Source organism: Periplaneta americana, chromosome 9 (genome assembly GCF_040183065.1).
Source record: "Periplaneta americana isolate PAMFEO1 chromosome 9, P.americana_PAMFEO1_priV1, whole genome shotgun sequence".
Taxonomy (NCBI): Eukaryota; Metazoa; Arthropoda; class Insecta; order Blattodea; family Blattidae; genus Periplaneta; species Periplaneta americana.
In genome coordinates this window covers 41892183-41915434 of record NC_091125.1, presented here as the reverse complement: position 1 = coordinate 41915434, position 23252 = coordinate 41892183, and positions in this window count along the sequence as shown.

The window sequence follows — 23252 nt, the reverse complement described above, 5'->3', positions numbered from 1 at the left end:
ATGCCACAGATCGATGACATGTCAGTGTCACATATTGTTAAACACCGTATGGCGTGGCTGACTGACTGCACCCGAGGGGTGGCTTTTAGATTTCGAATATACGTGTAGTCGGCTTAGGGAGAAGAGATGTGCTGTCAGGGCTGCCAAAATGCGTACTGGCCGCATTTAGCACAACTTCTATCATTTCAACAGATCTTTCATACTTCATTTATAAAAATTGTAATCAAGGATTGAAGAAAAAGTGTAATTTCCTGATACTTGATACTTACGTAAACTTTTAGGGTGCAGTATTCGATATCAGGTACGTTTCACCTTCTCAGCTAGAGAAAGAAATTAATTTTATTATCCGGTAATACGAATTTACATCTTGTTTCATATCTTATTCTCGAAAACATCTTCGAAACAATAATTATGTAATTTTGACAATAGCTCAATACATAAGTTGTTCTTTTTCTAAATATCTCAATGATTATGTGTGTCAAAATAAAGAAAATAACACAATGTTCGACCCATTTTGAATCTTGCGTACACTACTTTTAACACTTGAATATAATTAATTGATTAACTAGCGGACTTACTCGTGTTAATTTTGTAAGATTTGTGTGGCTTACAGCTGTTTCAGTGCTTCACGCACCATCCTCAGAGCCTACTACTGTTCTCCAACCAGGAGATCAACAGTGAGCGAATGTGCTTACTATTGCGTCATATATTGGAGCGAAGTAGATATATAATATTATCGTTATAACGTCAGTTTAAAAACCATTCGCTCTCCTGCATTTGTTATTTCCTGTATGGAGAGATTAAAAGACCAGGAGATTAACAGTGATCTAATTTTGTAACTAGGGTAGTATAAACATGTGTGTATATAAATGTTATTGTTTGTGCTGTGACAGCGAGCCAATAGAGATCCGAGTACCCACGTATGTGATCTTATGACATCTTATGACATCAACATTCATTCACAGCATTACTCCCCTTCGTCTCATCCGGCAGACACTTTCTCGTGGTTGGAGCACAGTAGCATAGGCTCTGAGGATGGTGCGTGAAGCACTGAAACAGCTGTAAGCCACATAAATCTTACAAAATTAACACGAGTAAGTCCGCTAATTAATCAATTAATTACAGTGTTCGAGTTTTGATGAATGTTAAGTGAAAATAAACAGTTGACGTCTCTTGTCAACTACAATGACTAGTATTAAAGCATATGCTTTACATAATATCATGTCTATCAGAATTGGACATTGAGGAGATGAGGTGAAAAAAGGTTCGAGACTCCAGAAATGAATTCCTTGAGATTTGTGGCGAGATATACTTTGATATATACATAATATCATTTTACAAGTATAAAATAATCATTAAAGATTATATTTGTTTATCACTAATGCACATGTAATAATGCATACAAAAATAAAACTTAAATAATCTTACCATACAATCAGTTATTATTATTAAACACAGAAAGAAAACTTTTTTTTTTCCAGATATTGACTCGCAGTCTATTTTCTCTTGTGGAATAAATTGAGGAATAAATGATCATCTATTAAAATAGTTAAGTACAGTAATTTGTTCTATATATTTACCCATGGTTACAATTCATAATATTAACACAAATTATTCAATCATTTGCAATTTATCTTAAATTACGCATCAATTCGTTCACTATCTGCTCATTCTCCTATCGTTCCACTTGAATGATTAATCTACCATATTTAGTCACTCTGTCAGTATATTCAATAATTAATTAACTGATTACTTTGCCATTCACAAACAGATTCCCCACACTGTCACTCGCAGACAGGCTCTCCATACTCGTCACTTGCAAACAGAGAGGCTCCTAGCAGCAGGCACTCGCAAAGTGACTTCCCGAAAAATCGTTACTCGCAAACAGACTACCATCAGTAGACACCCACAAACAGACTCCCTGAAAACTTGTCGCTCGTAGACATAATCACCGCAGTAGTCGCTCGCAAACAGATTCCCCGAAAAGTCGTCACTCGCAAACAGACTCCCGGAAAAGTTGTCGCTCGCAAACAGAATCACCGCAGTAGTCGCTCGCAAACAGATTCCCCGAAAAGTCGTCATTTGCAAACAGACTTCCGGAAAAGGTGTCGCTCGCAAACAGATTCCCTCAAAAGTCGTCGCTCGCAAACAGACTCCCGGAAAAGTTTTCGCTCGCAAACAGAATCACCGCAGTAGTCGCTCGCAAACATATTCCCCGAAAAGTCGTCATTTGCAAACAGACTTCCGGAAAAGGTGTCGCTCGCAAACATATTCCCCGAAAAGTCGTCGCTCGCAAACAGACTCCCGGAAAAGTTTTCGCTCGCAAACAGAATCACCGCAGTAATCGCTCGCAAACAGATTTCCTCAAAAGTCGTCGCTCGCAGACAGACTCCCGGAAAAGTTGCCGCTCGCGAACAGAATCACCGCAGTAATCGCTAGCAAACAGATTCCCTGAAAAGTCGTTGCTCGTAAACAGACTCCCAGAAAAGTTGTCGCTCGCAAACAGAATTACCGCAGTAGATGCTCACAAAGACTTAGAGCAGTCTTCGTTCGCAGACTTACTTACCACACTCGTAGTATGAATTGTATGAATATGTTCCTAATCCTCAACCTGACTCACTATGTTCGCCTTCTTAAACTGACTCACTTCACTCATAATTCGCATACTGACTTGCTACAGCCCAAAATCGTTTACGGATTCGTTACATACATCACTGGAAAACTGACTCGATAGACTATATTAATCATTCTCAAGCTCATTCGCTACATTCGTCATTAGTAAAATAATGCTCTATATTTGGCATTCGCAAACCCACTCGTTGCTGCAGTGAGAATTCGCAAAATCTCTCTTCAAATCCATTATTCATAAGCTCACTATATTCATCATTAGAAAGCTCACTACATTTATCATTCTCTACATCTCTGTTTACATTTATCATTCGCAATAAGTAATTTAGAAACTCAAATAGTTTTGTCCATACATTATCTGTTGAGCATGTAAACTATGTTGGTTTTTCCACGACGTTGCTTGATATAGGCTATACTATGCAAAAATTATATTTATTAAATGAAAACTGTAGGATTTAGGAGAAGAAATATCTTATAGTGTATAATTTGTTTATTTTTCTGGATGTAGTTTGATTTATAATATTTAGGCCTAATATTATTGAGCAATTTGTGTGCATAAGAGCTGTAAAAATTTTATTGCATGAACTTGTGCACTCAACTAATGGACAATGAATAATGGAGATCTGCGAATGGAGTTACATCAAAATCCACTGAGCCTGTAGTATGTGAATGATTGAATTTGTCTCTCACAGACCTACATTGATCATAAGCAGCCTCGTTTATGTGGTGATCGTGGTTAAAGGTGACGATCGATCCTGCAGCACCTGAGCAATTAACCCGTTCTGAATTTGTTTTTAATTATTTTGTGAAGAGCGCGCAATTACAAGGGCGGACGATAAGATTAGCAATACGTCATGTGACGTCAATGCTGCTGCGTACTTTTCAATAACACCGCCGGGAGCGCCCTCATCCGAAAGCGAGTCTTTTCCGTTTGCAGCAAGAAGGATACAAGGGACTGCAAATTATATCCATTCATCCTTTCTAGAAAGGCAGGCAACATAATGGAGACAGGACAGCTATTTTCTAAGGCAACCTTTCGAATGTATCGGACGTTATTAATAACTAAATTACTTTGAAGTTAAAATACATAAATCGTAAGCATTAATTAAAACAAACAAGAATTATTGTACAAATCATGTTTAAATATTTGACAAGGTAACGAACATATTTGTTACACAAAATGTTATTCGATGTAAGTGCTATTGGTAGTTAAAAGTTGATACATTCTCTTTCCATATAAACTGATGTATCCTTTTGTTCTGTTTCACTCATACGAAAAGAAATAAATAAACTGAATGTTGAAGATAATTGTTATCAATTTTATTGTCATTATTATTACAGTTGTAATCCTAATTATAAGTTTATCGACTATGTTAGTAACATTACATTATTCACCGCCATCACTGTCAATAATAATAATAATAATAATAATAATAATAATAATAATAATAATAATAATAATAGAAGCTATTTGTTTTGAAAGGGCATCACTCACTAATTTACATCATTTGAAAATTAAGAAAAATTCCTGAAAAATAAATCATTAATACATAATAAGTTCTCAAAATATCACCAAATTAATAAGAAATAGAGAAAAATACATTTTTTAACCATAACATATAATTAAACCCCTTAAAAAAGGAGATTCAATTATTATTATTATTATTATTATTATCATTATTATTATTATTATTATTATTATTATTATTAGTCTTCCTCAGGATAGGGACCAATGGTGGGCTTATGTGAGAGCGACAATGAACCTCCGGGTTCCTTAAAAGCCAGTTAATATGTTAGTATTCTGTTCTGTAACTTTTTTGTTAAATTTTAACTACTTGAATACTTTGTGACCTGGTAGAGTGTAAGAGAAGGCCCTATGACCTTAACTCTGCCAGTATAAATAAAGAATTATTATTATTATTATTATTATTATTATTATTATTATTATTATTATTATTATTATTGTACATTTTTTTTAATGTAGCCGTATAGCTAAACATTTAGCAGGTTTGGATTCGATTATCTATATTGAAGTGAGAATTCATTTATCTGTTTTTCATACTGCACGTATCTTAATGTCTTCGTGCTACTTGACTTCAAGCGGTGGCTTTGCAGACAGCAAAATCCGGCATCTTGTAAATATCTAAATATGAATTCATAATAGGATACAGCAGACTGGTGGCCAAATAAGAAAGGTAAACAACAACAAAACAACAATAATAATAATAATAATAAATAATAATAATAATATGTTACTACGCCTATTGCTAAATTTATCAACTTCCCCACTATTACCATCAATTAAAGGCGGAACCTAGTAAGGAGTGGCATTCCTGTGGTAAACCAGGATAGAAACGTGATGCTGATCACTCTCCTCTTGTTATCCTAATTAGTTTCAATTCAACAAAATATTACAGTGTCCTGCTGGCATAATATATTTTTGAGAAATGGATCATTTTCACCACCACCACCACCACCACATTTAGTGTATCCTAATTATAAACTGTAATGTATAATTATAGGCCTATATTTGTCATATATAAACATACGTACATGAAGGTATGTATTACGTTCATATATTAATATTGCAGTTTTAAGAATGGTGTAAGGCAGCGGTTCCTAAACATTTTGAAGGCGCGATCCATTCTTTTGTAACAATTTTGTTTGCTACTCCCACTGCGGTACGTACTCCATTCGAAAAACAGAAATTTCTTTAAAATCGAAAACGATCATTTTACTCAAAAGCAGCGGATACCACCAACATTCTAATCTATCGGCACCTGCAAGACGAGAAATCGAAATATGCAAACTTTTTTTTTTTCAATTCCCTTTTGTTTCTTAAATTGGCCTTACTAGCTAATATATTTTTTCGGACACAAACACTCTGAATAGTAGTTTTCAAGACCAAAATATTATCATAATAGGCAGAAAATAAAATCCACAGATTTATAAGGAAACTTGGTTTCTGGTTGAAATTTCCCAGCGAGAAGAAATTTTATTCATTCCAGTGTATTAATGAGCTCATAGAAAGCTATAAATTTTGAGAATTTTTCGGAAGAAACTCAAAAGAATGATGACAGTAACAGTAGGATGCTAAATCCGTTTTTTAGACAGTTGTGTTCAACAGGCTGAAAACCCTCGTTATTTATTATTTTATAACTTCTGAAACAACTTTTATTTATATTCTTATGTTTAACGTTGTTGATGTTTATATTTCTAACTACAACATACTGTTTCCAAGGCGTTTCTTGTATTATTTTGTAAATCATCTCGCAACCCTCCTCAACTCCTTACAAGACCCCCACATTGGGAAACAGCAGTCTCAGGTACTTAGGTGATCACTATGGTGATGATGAAGAAATATCGCCTTACATCTCAAGAAGTTGCGTGTATATATGTACGTAAAATGTTAATACAATTTTGCTCATTTTTGCTTATTTTTCGAAACAAAAATTCTATTATATGAAACATTTCATAGCGTGTTCTGGAAAAACCATTCATGTAATTCTCATTATGCCCCGTCAATTTAAGAGAGCAGTGTATTATGACAAGTAATTGAAATAATTAGTTCTATTCTTTAAATAAGCAGAAATTTGATCCGAACAAATGTAACATCTTAAAATTCCTTTCCATAAGGAAAAGTTACATTTGCTCGCATCAAATTTCGACACATTTAAAGGCAAAAACTAAAATTCTTTCAATCATGCTTACAATAATACACTGCTTTCTTAAATTGACTGAGCATATTGGGAATTAAATCAATGGCTTTTCCAAAATAGGCTATGAAATATCTCATATAAATAAATTTTTATCTCCGAAAGGAAGCAAAAACTAACAAAATCGCATTAAACTTTTTTGTTTGAAATATCTCAAATAATAACCCTCTGAAATTTATGATATTATTACGGTTCACTCTATAAGCCTATATATGTGAAAGACTGCAAATACATTTAAATTGATGCACGCATATGTACGCATTTACTCCCATACATACATACATACATACATACATACATACATACATACATACATACATACATACATACATACATACATACATACCTACATACATACATACATACATTCATACATACGTACGTACGTACGTCGACCTGGTTGGCGAGTTGGTAGCGCTGGCCTTTAAGTGTGCTTAAATGCGACAGGCTCATGTCAGTAGATTTACTGGCATGTAAAAGAACTCCTGCGTGACAAAATTCCGGCACATTCGGCGAAGCTGATATAATCTCTGCAGTTGCGAGCGTCGTTAAATAAACCATAACATTAACATTACATACATACATACATACATATACATACATACATAATCTTGTGTTAAAATATTTTTTTCATACATTACACAAGTGCATAACGCACTTAATGTGCAATACATAATGTAAACAGATATTTCCTACAAATAAGCATGCATGCATATTCACTAGCAAAACATCTTAACAGACATTAATTATTTGTTAATTATTGTTATGTTTGAAATGAAAACTTTTTTCTCCCCTACATTGTGTATTTTGAAGGATAGCTTCCTCATTCAAATTTATTCCAGACCAATGGGGCAAACAGACAAGTGATCCACAGACTCTTCCTAGTGATGAATGTAGAGGAATGCAATATAGGCTTATGTCGCAAATTAGTTTTCTATATATACTGTATTTCAGTAATGAGGAAAGAGAAAGACGATCAGACACACTGGAAACACTTTCCTCTATGCAGGCTTCCATTAAGCCCTTCAAAACTACAACAAAAATAACATAAGCAAGAGAATGTAAAGTTATTTGTAAAAACGTTTCATGTTTTTAAGCACAACGAATGATAATGGCAAACTGATGGACGGTGTAAGAAACTAATTTCAGAATATTACTTTCTTGGGACGAATGATGTTTAACGTGAAGCATGTCAGACTGTGGTAAAGCAACAGATGCACAGATGAGATCTTTTCCTCTTGAAACCTTTCTGCGCTGCGATATAACAATGGTCATTCACGTAACAATGGCTTATTGTAAAAGCCGAAATGAAGCCAAGCAGTTCCATTTCCAGAACGTGAGATCGGATATGAACGGAGTCTGTGGTTCTGACAGGAATATGGCAGCCGCGTCCACCCTTCAGCGCTCACAGGTCAGTGTAAGATGTGATCGAGACGAAAAAGTCGACAATAGCTTTCGAGTCCCAGGTTAGAAGTTTCCTGGCGATTAGCCTTCTATATCGTGGCATAGTATGACTTCAAAGACATGATTTCATATAGATCTACTAGAAGAAAGACTAAATTTCAGACTCATTATAAACTTATATGTCTCATTGTATAATTGAATATACGTATTTTATAATATTATGTTATATATATATATACATATAATAATATTTATATTGCAAATTACAGCAATATCTATAAGAAATGTGAGGTTAAGTAGATAGAATTGAAAATCGAACAGGAATGTAGGTTAAGAAGTTAAATAGATGTTTTAAATCTGTAATTTAATAACGCTATAACAACTATTTGGTTATCAAGCATCAATAGAATTGGTTATGGCAAGATGGTATTTTAGCGAGACGAGTCCGAAAATTCATGATCGGATTATCTAACTTTTTTTTACAGCTTGTAAAAAAATATCCAAACAGGTAATCAGTCCAATCCACGCCCAAGAGCAGCCTCTGAGAACGAGACCGCTCACAGACTACCGACAGACCACAGCAGCGATCCTGGATAGATGTGGGTAGATTTGTAAAAACGGACATACATAAGTACAGTGGCTATATTATACAATACACATACAGTATTCATTCATCCACAGTTTTTCGCCCAAAAGCAGATCTTTCACTGCAAACCCCGAATATACTGTATGTACAGCTGTCAAAAGAAAAAGTGGCCACTCTCTAGAACAGGGCTGGACATCGAGAGCGGATCCAGACTCTAAACGGGGACGTTCGGCGGGGAAGAAAGGGGATGAAGAGAAATCATATGGCTCCCAGTGAGAGGGTAGAATCCGCTTTTGCTGCCCACCCCTGCTCTAGAAGCCAAGTTCCCTTCGGGTATCTTCGCTACAATTCGGAGACAGACCACATTGTCTGGCATCTACATTTATAATTAAAGTGTTCTGCATGTTACTGTTGTAGCGTATATGGTAGCGTTCCGGGCTGGTATTCGTGGTCGTGCTTTCGAACAAAACCTAGTGCTTTTTGTTTTTGTTTTTTTTTAAGAGAGAGAGAAAATTAATGGTTCCTATCTCTTTTATGACTGTTTAGAAATTGATATCAGGTTAATGAATGTATTATGCCATGACTTTATCGTTATTTATTATGACATTATGGCTGCAAATGAAAAGAAAGAAAAATTTTATTCTCAACAAAGATATCTTTCGTGGCATAAACAAAACAAACGTACTGGAGTCTGCCTTAGAAAATTCAAACATTTAAAAATTGGGAAAAGAAAAACAAAAAGCCATGATTAGGTATTTAGTCCATCTTCCTCTCATCCCGATCACATCTTGCAGTAGAGTCTTTTCAAATAGCACTGTTCTCAGCCACGGCATCCAAGGCATTCTGGACGGGCTTCCACAAATCATCAGGACGTCTTGGAGGCGGATTTGACCAATTTTCCCGCATAAGCTTCTTTACTTGTGCCCCCGTAGCTCAGTTGGAAGAACGTCTGTATTTAAATGTCGATGTCTCAAGTTCAAATACTCGTCACTCCTTTTCATTTTATTGTGTTTCAGGACAGTATAATGTAACAATATTATAAGAAGAAACAACTAATCAATTTTTCCGCATAAGCTTCTTTACTTGTGCCCTCGTAGCTCAGTTGGAAGAACGTCTGTATTTAAATGTCAATGTCTCAAGTTCAAATACTCGACACTCCTTTTCATTTTATTGTGTTTCAGGACAGTATAATGTAATAATATTATAAGAAGAAAGAACTAACCCTAGTATTATGCAACAGTATTGTTGCAAATCTAACATTAAATTTATATTATTTATATCGCTGAAGAACGATAACAGAATATAAATAACTTGAATATTATTTATATCGCTAAAGAACAACAACAGAATATAAATGATAACTTGAATACCGGTATTATTTATATCGCTAAAGAACGATAAGAGAATACTAATGATAATTTGAATATTATTTATATCGCTAAACAAAGATAACAAAATAAAATAACTAATATTATTTACAACGCTAAAGAACGATAACAGAATATAAACGATAACTTGAATATTATTTATATCGCTAAAGAACTGTACTTACTTACTTAGAGACTTTTAAGGAACCCGGAGGTTCATTGCCACCCTCACATAAGCCCGCCATTGGTCCCTATCCTGAGAAGATTAATCCAGTCTCTATCATCATATCCCACCTCCCTCAAATCCATTTTAATATTATCTTCCCATATACGTCTCGGCCTCCCCAAAGGTCTTATTCCCTCCGGCCTCCCAACTAACACTCTATATGCATTTCTGGATTCGCCCATACGTGCTACATGCCCTGCCCACCTCAAACGTCTGTATTTAATGTTTCTAATAAAGAACTATAACAAAATAAAATGATAACTTCAACAAAGCTCGAACTCATAACCTTCGAATCATTAAGCGAGCAGTCTACCGCTGCTCTACGAGACGCAGATATCGAATGACTCCATAGGTCTGAAACTGCTTCTACAAGCGCAAGCATGTGTAACATCATCGTGATCCGAAGAAGACGTAGAAAATGTTCGTTGTTCACGAGTGCGGCCACTTTTTTTGACAGCTGTATATACAGGTGTAGCCTATAAGTAACCACTGGAGTAGCTCAGAAAGCAGTCGTGTTTGTCTCCTCATTCGTAGTTGTGGTCAGGCGTAGGTTCCATCCTGTCGGTTTGAGCTAATTACCTGGTTGAGGTTTCCAGAGATTTTCCCCAACTGTAAGATGAAATTCAGATAATCACATGGCGAAAATTCTGCCTTATCTTGCCAAATATCTCGCTATCACCAATTCTATCGACGCTAAATAACCTAGTAGTTGATACAGCATCGTTAAAGTAACTAAAAGCAATAGATTAAATTAGTTTGTATTTACGTTAGACATTAGATTACATTATTACGTAGTTTATATTTAGACTAGATTAGATTAGATATTAGATTAGTTTATATTTAGGTTAGATTATACATTACAGACAGACAGAAAGGCGGGTAGATGTGAAACGTCCAAAAATTTCTGATCTTGAAGCTTCACACCCCTTGTTTAGGAGAATTTGGAGCATAAGTAATTTGCTCTTGTTAAGTTTCTGTTGCATTTCAATTAGATTAACTAACTCGTGGGAACCTACAGATCCGAATGTGTGCAAAGTAGCGGAACACAGTTGTCAGGTTAGCTGATGTCTTGTCGCGTCCCCGTTTGGACTGTGTTGCCAGGACATTAGCAGGATATCTATGCTCCGCTCACTCTTAGAATGGGCTCCAATGTAAACGAAACAAATTCTATCCATCCAACAAAAATCAGATCTGTACATACCAGAGCAAAAATAAGTTAATAATATATTATTTCACACATGGTTATGGTTATATTTCTCTGTGAGTAGAATATCTTGCGGTCACTGGCACGTGGTTAATGTTTTCTACTTTAGCACCAAAATTAAGAGCGGGCAGACTTGAGATATTTTTGTAACTGCGACTTCTAGTTATATCTAATGGGTGAACCGTAAAGTCACGGAAATTACCATAAAAGTAAGGGCCTACCAATGTCAAATACAGTAAATCCAGCTGTCAGTATCTCATCATTGGTATCAGAACTTTAATACCGGATGAATCTGTGGCAGTTCGGCCTATGTGGAATGAGGCAAAAATAGGACAGATCTTATTGAAAACTTTACTTTTCTCTGATGTTCTCGCTCAGCTGTTGCATAGACCTATCATCACTAAGTTACAGCAACCACCTGTCGTTTGAGTTATGTTATATGTTAAAACTTGTTTAATAGAAAGTATAATTAGGAATAAGGCGTTCAAGTATATCGCAATGTACAGTAGTGGCAAAAAAAAAAACCGGACCGACCCTTGTAGCTGATTTCAGAGCCTTGTTCACTCCAGAGCACGATAGACTGGTAACTAAGACTTTCGTGATTCGAATCCTGCCAGGGAAGGAAACTACTTTTTGTTCCTTATTCAAATTTATTCCCAATACTTTTCGATTGCAGCGATATTTTACTACTTAATTAACTTATTATTCCCAGAACATGTATTTTACCAGCAATCGAAAAGTATTGGGAATAAATTTGAGTAAGGAACAAAAAAAGAAAAAAGAAAAAAGCTTCCTTCCCAGGCAGGATTCGAACCACGAAAGTCTTAGTTACCAGTCTATCGTGCTCTGGAGTGAACAAGGCTCTGAAATCAGCTACAAGGGTCTGTTTTTTGCCACTACTGTACATGACTAACGTCTTCTTTTTCTTTAAGGATGAAGCTCAGCCAATTGCGGCTCCAAATATTGATCATGCAATATTTTGTATGAACGAACCACATTCCTACGTCCTTTGGTTTGTCAAACGGCATTTTTTTGGTATTCTATCATCTTCCAGACGATGTATGTCTACATGGTTCAGCCATCTTTGTCTATATTCTTCTTTTCTAGCACGTGCATTGTTAACGTGCAGATTTTTCTTATTATTTCATTTCTTATTCTATCTTTGCCCGTAATTCCCTCTACAGATCTCAAGAATCTCACCTCCGCTGCCTATAGTGTACTTTCATGCCTATTTTTCAATATCCAAGTTCCGCTACATATAGATATCGAAGAATATCCATTGCTTTGAATATCCATTGCTTTTATAAACTTTTATCATTGTGTCTTTTCTTATTTTATTCTTTTCTGGGTTATTTTTACAGCTCAACAAATTGATTAAATATATTTATTTTATATTCTATAGGCCAGTGGTCGTCAGCACTCGCTGAAATGTGCAATGGGTACGCGGTGCCGTCCCGTGCGCACCGTCGTGCAACAGGGAGAGATAGAGAGCATAACCGCCAGCAGCTACGACAGCACTATAGTGCACAGCGTTTTCCGCGGGTAAGAGAGGCTAGCCCCAGCGTGCTCTGTGCTGACGACCCCTGCTATAGGCTGTCTGTTTCTAGAGCTCTGATTGAAGTTCTGGTTGATGTGCACTCTTATCATCAGACAGGACATCTCACTTGACGGTATGTGTCAGAGGAAGAACAATTGTTTGTATACAACTGAAGTTTGATTGATAGATAGATGGATTTATTGAGTAATATTATACATACAAATTTTATTAGTGTAATATGTAACTAGTCAGCGATGTATGCAATATAGGGGAAAAAGAACTAGCCACCCTACCCCTTATCTCCTGGCCTAGTTGCCTCATGGGTGGTACCTTATTGTTGGCACTAGTAAGGTTAAGACCTGTCTTCAGATAGTTCACTAAACAACAATCTGTTTCTAATAAATGAGAGATTTTGCAACCTAAAATGTTAAATGTATTCACTTGTTCTACTGTTCTGTTTTCAAGTACTTATAATATTTGTTCTAATGGATTAATTCCGTTTAAAGGCCATTCATTTCATTTTTGTAAATTACATTTCTAAATTACGTAACTTTTAAATTTTCTGTAGTTCAGAAAAGCTCTTTGCAGAATATTTTCTTTGATATTACTCCTGATCATCAGCAAACATAAATGTTAAGATAAAATTACATTTATTAACATTTTCTATAAATAAAATTTGTAAATGTTTCTACCATTGGTTGTTAGCATTGTACAAGAATAAATATTTAACAACAGAGGTAATAATAATCCACATCTCTGTCTGGCACATATATTTTTAATTTCTGCAAGTACCTAATTCTGCTGAGGAAGTACGTACAATGCTAAATTATTTTTGTATCACTAGTTTATGATTTTATATTTTGAAGAAGTGACAGTAAAATGGCGTCCCAAAAGCAACCTTTTCAACATTACGGATATTGGGAATTGTAATAGAGTCAAAATTACGTAATGCAAATTTCAGAATTGAAACACTACTCTTATATTTCGAACACAAAGAAAGAAAAAAGTGAGTATTTCGGTAAGATTGTAATACTATCTGCTGTGTTACAGTAATAATGGCGCCTCCCACATTCTTCAGGCGAAGACTCATGTGACGATTTTTAATAAGAGAAGCCGGAAATCGATCTGAATAAATCATGTGATATTTGAAGCGGATAAAATAATTTTGGGAAAAATATTCAAATGGTATGTATGTTTTTACACCATCATTGACTTTTCTTTTCTTGTTATCAACTCATCGAATTTGAATGGTATTTTAGTTAATAACGTAATAAGATTTAACTACGTTAAATAGACCTATATCTATGCACACATGTAACAAATATTCATTGTCGCAGAACAAATTTGTTTTATTGCCATTTAATGCATACATGAGCAATCCACAATATAAAATTATTTCCACTACGTTTTGAAATGCTAATGGGAATGCTTTTTGCCCATTCCCATATAGATTTAATTAGAGCATGAGTTCGCTTCCATTAATATAAAAGATGCATTAGTAATTACATTTCATAAATAATATAAAATAATCTGAACAATTTAAATTATAGATATAATGAATTGAATAAAGTAATAATATTGTCAAGACTGCACAAATAAATAAAGAAAGTCTAAAATATACTCATATACTGTGTGATTTAGAAATCTGGAGCTACAGAAAAACTCCGTTATCAGTGCAGGTTGCGAAAAAATGGGAAGAGAGAAAGTTGTTGGAAATATGTAGTTTTAATTAGAAGTGTTGCAAATACAAATTCAACAAACAACGAGACTCCTCTCAGTTCCTATTCTATCACTGTAAATATGTTTCTTTGCTCTTGTGAGAAGTTAAAAGAAACCACTGAACCCTACAGTACCAACAGTATAAAATTCATCATTTTTCTCCGCTAAAGCATCTAAAATCCCCTAGATCTAACGGAAAAACCACTAAATTGCCAATACCAAATTACTTAGATCTCTGGGCATTTTCCGTTGTCATTGAGGTTCGTACCAGTGTACAGTCTCGACGGTGCATTCTACTTTGAAAATTCAAACACATAAGACTGAAAAACTTATGATTTGAACAAGTTTCCCCTCTCTTTCCATCCTTCGCTACCTGCATTAATAACGGAATTTATTTATGGCGTCGGATTTTGTAATCATTATACGCGTAAAAGAAAGAGACTAGTGAAATGCTTTGTCTGGAGTGTGGCATTGTATGGGACAGAAAAGTCGACATTATGACAAGTAAAGAAATACGATTAGAAGCATTTGAAATGTGGATATGGAGAGAATGGAAAGTGTGCAATGGACAGACAGAATAAAGAGAATGTTGAAACTGATCAGGAAGAGAAAAAGGAACTGAGTCCCTAGCTGAGAAGAAACTGCCTATTGAAGAATGCATTGGAAGGAATGGTGAACGAGAAAAAAGTTCGGGGCAGAAAAAGATATCAGATGATTGACGACATTAAGAAATACAGAGTGATTAAAAAAATGTTAACACTTATACTTTCTTTTTACTTGGTTATTTAACGACGCTGTATCAACTACAAGGTTATTTAGCGTCGATAGGATTGCTGATAGTGAGATGAGGCCGAGGATTCGCCATAGATTGCATGACATTTGCCTTACGGTTGAGGAAAACCTCGGAAAAAACCCAACAAGGTAATTGGCCCGAGCGGGAATCGAACCCGCGCCCGAACGCAACTCCGGATCGGTAGGCAAGCGCCTTAGCCGACAGAGCTACGCCGATGGCTTTAACGCTTATATGGAAAATGTAAATATCCAGTTACTTTGATTCGAACATGGCTATGTAATACATAATTGCCTTCAATGAGTCTCTACTTGTTTTCCATCGTAGTCAGCACATTTCTGGAATCTTTTCCATGTAGTCCGCAGAGCCCGGTTGCTCATTTCGGGAAGAATTGTTGCAATGCCCTCCATGTCATTCTCTCTTACAGATCTTGCACATTAAGTGGCTTAGTTGCATAGACTATCTTTCAGTATACCTCACAGCCAGAAGTCGCAGGGCATAAGATCTGGCGAACGTGCTGGTCATTGTAGGAGTCTCATTCTACCAATCCATTGTTGTTGAAATGTCGTGTGATGATACGTAAGGACAACCCGAGCAAAGTGCAGTGGATCACCATCCATCTGAATGTATCCATTCTGCAGAAATTGTAATGATAGGTGGTCCTCTAACCATAATGTCAGCACTAGTAATGGTGTCATTTGGGAAGAAGTATGCCCTATCACCTTTGCTGCTGTGATCACACACCAGACATTGATCTTACGACTGGCCCTTTCGTATTCACGCAAAACTCGGGGATTCTCCGTTCATCAGATGATACAATTATGTCTGTTCACGTGTCCACTGACATGGAAGCTTGCCTCGTCGCTGAATGCTACTTGTCAATAAAAGAAAATAAGTCATAATTATAAATTAATCACCCATATAAGTATTAACATTTATTTCAATAACCCTGCATGAATCGTACGCGGATATATAAGTAACTACGCTATTTATGTCTACGCTAATAAATACCATTGGAATTCCATAAAATAAAAATAAGATAAAACTTCAGTGAATTCAATACCGGTTATATAGAAAGGAAAGATGGGAACAAAGTAATACTTACCCTGGAAATGAGCAGACGAAAAAGCAAACAAATGTTTAGCGCCGTTCTTTGTACGACCAAGAAGGATAAAAGATTTATATAAAAGGGAAGGCGAATCACGTCAGGTGAAGAAATTTATGAATTCAGTGGGTAAGATTGCGTGAGCACGCAGAGAACATGATCTATAGTGTCTAAGTTATAGGTTTCCATATGTAAACCTGAGTTTCTTTGCTAGTTTTAAATATACAATGATGGTATTGACATGACCTGAGATCGCCAAGACAGAGGGCGCTTTCGTTTGAAATATATATCAGACAACTATTTCTTACCTATTATTATAACTATTTCTTACCAATGTTTATTATTGTCACACTAACATTACTCATCCAACTTTCATTATTTACTTTCACGTTGTTTTATGGTCTAGATATTAATGTAATAACTATGTAACCAATTGTATTCAATTAGAATTAGAGTCTGGCTGGGCGGAAGAGAAGGCCTACTGGCCTTAGCTCTGCCAGATTAAATAAATAAATTATTATTATTATTATTATTATTATCATATTGACAACAAAAACACCACACTCAGAAAAAAAATCATATTCCAGAATCCTGATTTTCGCATATCGTTAAATCTGAGTTCAGACCATTCCTCTAATCCGGCAGCAATGTTTTCCCTTGACGGAGTTTAAAATGCTGTTAGTTTAGTCGAAAATAATCTAGATTACTTACTTTCCTATGGCCGACAATTAATAGTTCAATTATGTTTGATCGTAATTAAATTCGTTCTAACTACGAATACTTGGTTTGCTTGTTTAAGGAACATTCAACAATCACGTGATGGTTACATGAGGGGGAAGTAGACTTTATACATACAAACAAGTGGCAGAAATTAGTTTCACATGCAATCGTCCCAAATTAACCTTACTACGGAGACTTCTAGAGAGAAATGATTCTGTAGCCTCATCGATCTCTAGCCGCTAGTGGCCTTGGTTTCAACGGTCAGGTACTGTCGTATAATGAATTGTTTTATAGTAGGCGTAATGCGAATGCGCTAGTTTGCGTAAATATTATTCGTTTCAAAATTATGGTTGAAAATAAGTATTTAGTATAAAATGAATGTGTTTGCCTGCTCGCAATAGCGTTATGAATGTTCTCCGGTAATTTCTGATTTGTGTGCGGGTCCGTCTCATAAACTTGAGTCCAAGTGTTCCGCAATCGGTGTGCCACCGAGTTAATGACTCGAAGACATTATGAAGAAGAACATAAAGAGCAGTCAGAAGTTTTATTTCATTTCTGATCGACGAGTCCACCAATATTAGCTGTCACGCACAACTTCTTTCCTACATCCGGTATATTGGTGTGGATGTAATTGCAAGCAATTTCTTTTCTTTCAAAGAACTGCCCGAGCGAGCAACCGGTGAAGAAATATTCCATACAACTAATGAATATGTGGTCCGTAATGAATTAACATGGAAGGATTGCGTTAAGGCCCATTCACAATGAAGATTAAACATAACCGTAACATAAACACAGAAGTTTGCGTCCAGGCTACCAAATGGGAACATTCACAATGATTCACATAAGCATTGACATAAACATTACCGTAAGGCGTTAACATGAAAGTTTGCAAACTCCAAACTTTCATGCTTATGCTTACGTGATTTGCAAACAGAACACAATCGTGGAGCGCTGAAGTATACGACAGAATATGAGGAAAAGGGCGTCGTTGTTATGTTTCCATGGTTACCAAGTATGTTTGCTGTTATGTTCATGTTCCCATCGTGAATGATGGTATGACTTCTTGATTTTACCGTAACGTTTATATGCTTAAGTTAACGCTTACGTTATGTTTAATTTTCATTGTGAATGCGCCTTTAGTGTTTGCACAGACGGAGCCGCTTCTATGGCAGGCCGAGTGAAAGGATTCGTGGCTAAAGTGTGTGTTGTAAAATCTAACATACGGAGCGACCACTGTCTCATTCACTGCAAAGCATTTTTGCTAAGTCTTGTCCATCTCATATGAAAAATTGTGATGGACAAAGTAGTAAAAGTCGTGAACTTCATCAGATCTCGACCCCTAAATACGCAGTTTTTTTTTTCTTTTTTGTGTCCGGATATGGGATCAGAGCACACTACACTCCTGCTACATACAGAAGTGCGATGGTTTTTTTAATAGGTTATTTTACGACGCTTTATGGACATCTTAGGTTATTTAGCGTCTGAATGAGATGAAGGTGATAATACCGGTAAAATGAGTCCGGGGTCCGACACCGAAAGTTACCCAGTATTTGTTCATATTGGGTTGAGAGAAAACACCGAAAAAAACCTCAACCAGGTAACTTTCCCCAACCGGAAATCGAACCCAGGCCATCTCGTTTCGCGGCCGACGCGCTAGCCGAGTGCGGTGTATTAGCGCGAATGCTTAAACTTAAAGTGAAAGTACTTGCACTTTTGACTGTTGAGCGGGATGCTTACGCTGATTTATTTGCAGATGATGAAGTTGGCATATCTTTCCGATTTTTTCGCACATTTGAATGAGCTTAACAGAAAAGTGCCATGTAGGAACGAAAATATTCTGGTTAGTATGGATAAGATTCAAGGATTTGTAAATATGCTGAATTAGTGGATATAGATTATTGAAAATGGGTCGTTTAGACGTTCCCAATTGTATGGTCCTTTGCTGATGGTGATAAAGTGTTAATGGACTTAATTTAAGAGCATTTAGTAATCTTGCAGCATACGTTCAAGAATTATTTTGAAGACAGTGTTCAAGATTTCAACTGGGTTCGTGATTAATTCATTGCGAATTCAAAACATCTTCCGAATAATATACTCACACAAAAGAAACTGGCAGATTTAAAAGCAAACAGAACATTTAAATTAAAACTTCTTGAAGTGCCTTTGGAAGAATTTTTGTTGTCAATAAGGAGTGAATAACCGGCTATCTCCGAGATGGCAGTTAATATGTTATTGCTACTCGTATTTTCATCTACATTTATGTGTGAACTGGGCTTCTCGAAGTAAGGCCTAACTAAAATTAAAACATCAAAGAGAAAGAGACTCAAATCCATCGATGAAGAAATGAGGCTTGCACTGTCAACGATTCCGCCACCTGTGTGCAGCTAAGTAGGCCCAAGTATTACATTGAAGGTACGTGTTAGAAATGTGTATTTTCTTTAATGAATTAAAGTTCATAAATTGTTAATAAATATGAAAGTCGATTTCTGTTTTATAATAACGATAATTACAATGATGGTGATAATAGTAGTAATAATAATAATAATAATAATAATAATAATAATAATAATAATAATAATAATAATAATAAATTCTTTATTAGATTTCCTATCGATATGGACAAAAATCACGATCCTACTCGCAACAATTACCGAATAAGAGTTTGTTAAACGAAAAAACATTTGTTACATACAACATGAGCTATTCGTTCTGGAAATCTACAACGCTATTTCACTTCCTTTCTGAATATAGAATATAAATTATTAAGAAATTATAACATGTATCAATTCAAATTAAAGAAATATTTAGAATACGTAATTAAAATTAATGTTAATATATATTTGACTCATATTTTAAATAAATATCTTGTCATTTGGCAATGCTTTATTATAATTTATTTGATTCTTATTTTACTCTATTTTATTATCAAGTTAACCTACAAAACTTTCACTTTGACTTTTTACTGAATACAATACAATTCTTACTAAATAAAATAATTGAGTCGTTTTCATTTTAAATATAATCACTGATTAACTTTACAATTTCTTTGCTGTATTAACTTTCTAGGAAATTACCTGCCTGACTAGTTTCGGAGTGGTATCCTTCATTGTCTAAATATATTAAATTATATTAACTATATTATTTTTCTCTCCTCGTAATAATTTACTAACCTATGTATACTGTATGTGCTCAATTTTCCCTCCGAACACGAGTTTCACTCCTACGGAAGTTAGATTCATAGCAAACAGAACATTGTTTTCTAAATGCGTATCAAAATTTTGAGTGTTTTATACTAATATTATTTCAAGATAAGTTTACTTCTGTGATTTATACTTTAGAATTTCTTTATTTACTTTGTTTCTTTTAATTACAAATGTTTATGTTCTGATGATGATGATGATAATAATAATAATAATAATAATAATAATAATAATAATAATAATAATAGTAATAATAATAATAATAATAATAATAATAATTGTTAAAATTACCTTTTAAACAGTATCGTTCTGTACAACTCTTTATAGGTGTAAGAAAATGTTATGTTTCTACACCTGAGAGACGATATACATTGCATTCTGACCAACTACTATTTACGTTTGTCCTTGAGATGAAAGTTTATTTATTAATGTATTTACTCGGCATATATTACGAAATCTCCAATTAATATAGTGTATGATGGGAGAGAACTAACTCACCAGCTATTTTATCTTGCGTGTACGTAACTTCAGAGTTTATGGGCCTCTACTTCGAAGTATATTAATAAGTAAACACGACAGACCCAGTGGCGGACTGTAGGAAAGGAACTAGTCTTTACGTATTCCCTCCTTTGTAAGATACTACAATTGAAACCACACAAAAAAAATTAATTAATTAAATTGAACGACGTGGAGTAATCAGTGCAGTGGCGGATACACATTTAGAGTCAACTCTTCAGCAATATTAAGTATGTTAATTTTAAAATGACTCCAAAATCTCTTATCAATTAACAGAGGACGCATTACGGATTGTTATTGTTGTTGTTTATCAACTGTCCGAAGACAGGTCTAAACTTAACAAGTGATACCAAGAAGGCACCACTTATGATGCAACTAAGCCAGGAGATAATGGAGTAGAGTGGTCAGTTCCTTTTTCCTTCCATTGCATACATCACCGACTAGCTACATATTACACTAGTCAGACTTCAGATAGATACAAACAATTGTTCTTCCTCTGACAAATATCGTCAAGTGAGATGTACTACCTCATAATAGATGTACATATCAGCCAGAACCTCAATTAGAGGATGACATTACGGATATTTGGGAGTTTTATATACTTCCTTAAAAAATAAATAGCTTTGCGCATACCCTGCGAGCTTGAAGCCAAATTTCGATGGATTAACGCATGACAAGAACAAGGCGAGGATTGACTGAAAGACTACAAGAAACAGAATATCAAACCAAAAATTACGACTCCTCAACAAGATACCATATTCTTGAAACTCTGACCAGCAATCCTTTCCGTGCTTTGAACAGTGTGGTTCCAAAACTAGAAGTAGGTATAAGCAGACAGACGGCACGGCTCAATGCAAACTTTATGCTGCCGGCATACATTATCGTCGGGCTGTAAGTAAAGATATAATATTATTGACAATTCATAGAAAGCTTAGAGTATTTGCACAGTAATGGAAATAAACCATTTTGTTAAATGAGAAGTGTTTGTCCTTCGATTGTGGGAGACGCACTCATCAAGGCGCTTTACTTGCAGTTTGCTTAGTTGTGTTTGTGGTTCTGGGCCGGGAGAATTGATTGAGACCATTTCAAAGATGAACCTTGTGAAGTACGAGGAAATTCTGCACGATATTGCTCTTCGAAGTGCAAGAATGATTGTTCCGAGAGAAGATGTGCCTTTGACCAGTGCATGACAATAGTCCTGTGCATACTTCAAGACGCATTCAGACGTTTCTAGATTCACAACCAGACCTCATTGTGCTTGACTGGTCGCCGATGTCACTTGACTTAAATATCACAGAGAATGTGTGGGCCCACATAGTGAATTAGTGGATTCCAGGATAAAGAGGAATAAGGGCTGCTCTCCAGCACCATTGTGAAAACTCATGGGAGAATGCTTCGACGTCATCTTAACTTCTTCTAACATGTAATTAACTCAGTGCCACTTGACATCTGTGATAGTCTGCAATGGTGACAGGATTAATAATTATTAAATAATATATGTATGGGGAGATTGAGGAATTTAATGGTTGTTTCGTATCAAGTTAAATTGAAATGTGAGGAATAAAATATCTACTGTGCTCACTTCATTCCTGATCTGTAACTTCACACAATATGCGTTTGTTCACATCTAACATGTTTATAACATTAATAGTACTTGCATAAATACAGTATGTCTATATATTTTGAAACTTAAATTTCATTAATTTGTTTTTTGTATGGCTATAGTTGTATGGTCTTACAGAAGGGATAGGTAATACGCAAAGACTTGCTCCTTTCCAATAGTTCGCCACTGGGTCTGTCGTGTTTACTATCATTTTATTGTGAGACCTATACGCTTTCACAACACAGGAAACTACCTGTGAGAGGTACAGACATCCTTGTTAGAACATATGAAAGCCTGTAACTTGGAAACCAAGCATTTCCGGATGTATGTACAGTACACATTATATACTATTTTCATTAGCCATTACCTTACGAGAAATACGAGTATTATTTTTCTGCAGTTATGCCTATTTTGTCACATCCTCTATAATAACAATGGAAATAACTCTCTCTCTCTCTCTCTCTCTCTCTATATATATATATATATATATATATATATATATATATATATAAACGGTACGTGTTCACTAAACAACTAGCCTATATTTATTATTCTATTACAAAGAGAGACAAAGAGTACCATTCTCTCATCACTTCGTTAATTATTAGATATGAATTCAGATTTGCCTCATTCTAATAGGCAGTTGTGAATACAAGCACACATTAAGTTGGTATCCTGAATGTTCAGATATTAATATATATTTTTTAAATCGTGTCTTCTATTTACTGTAGGCCTATTATATTGTAGAATACCTTTACATTAGGATTTTGACATGTAACGTACATATTCGACCTACACTAAAAGAAAAAATGGAAAGATTTTTTCGAACAGAAATCCGACTTCATCTGTAATGGAAATGCTTATGTTATATCCGATAAACCCAACAATGTGAACGAGTCCATTCTTACACAAAAGGATGGTCCGCTTATAT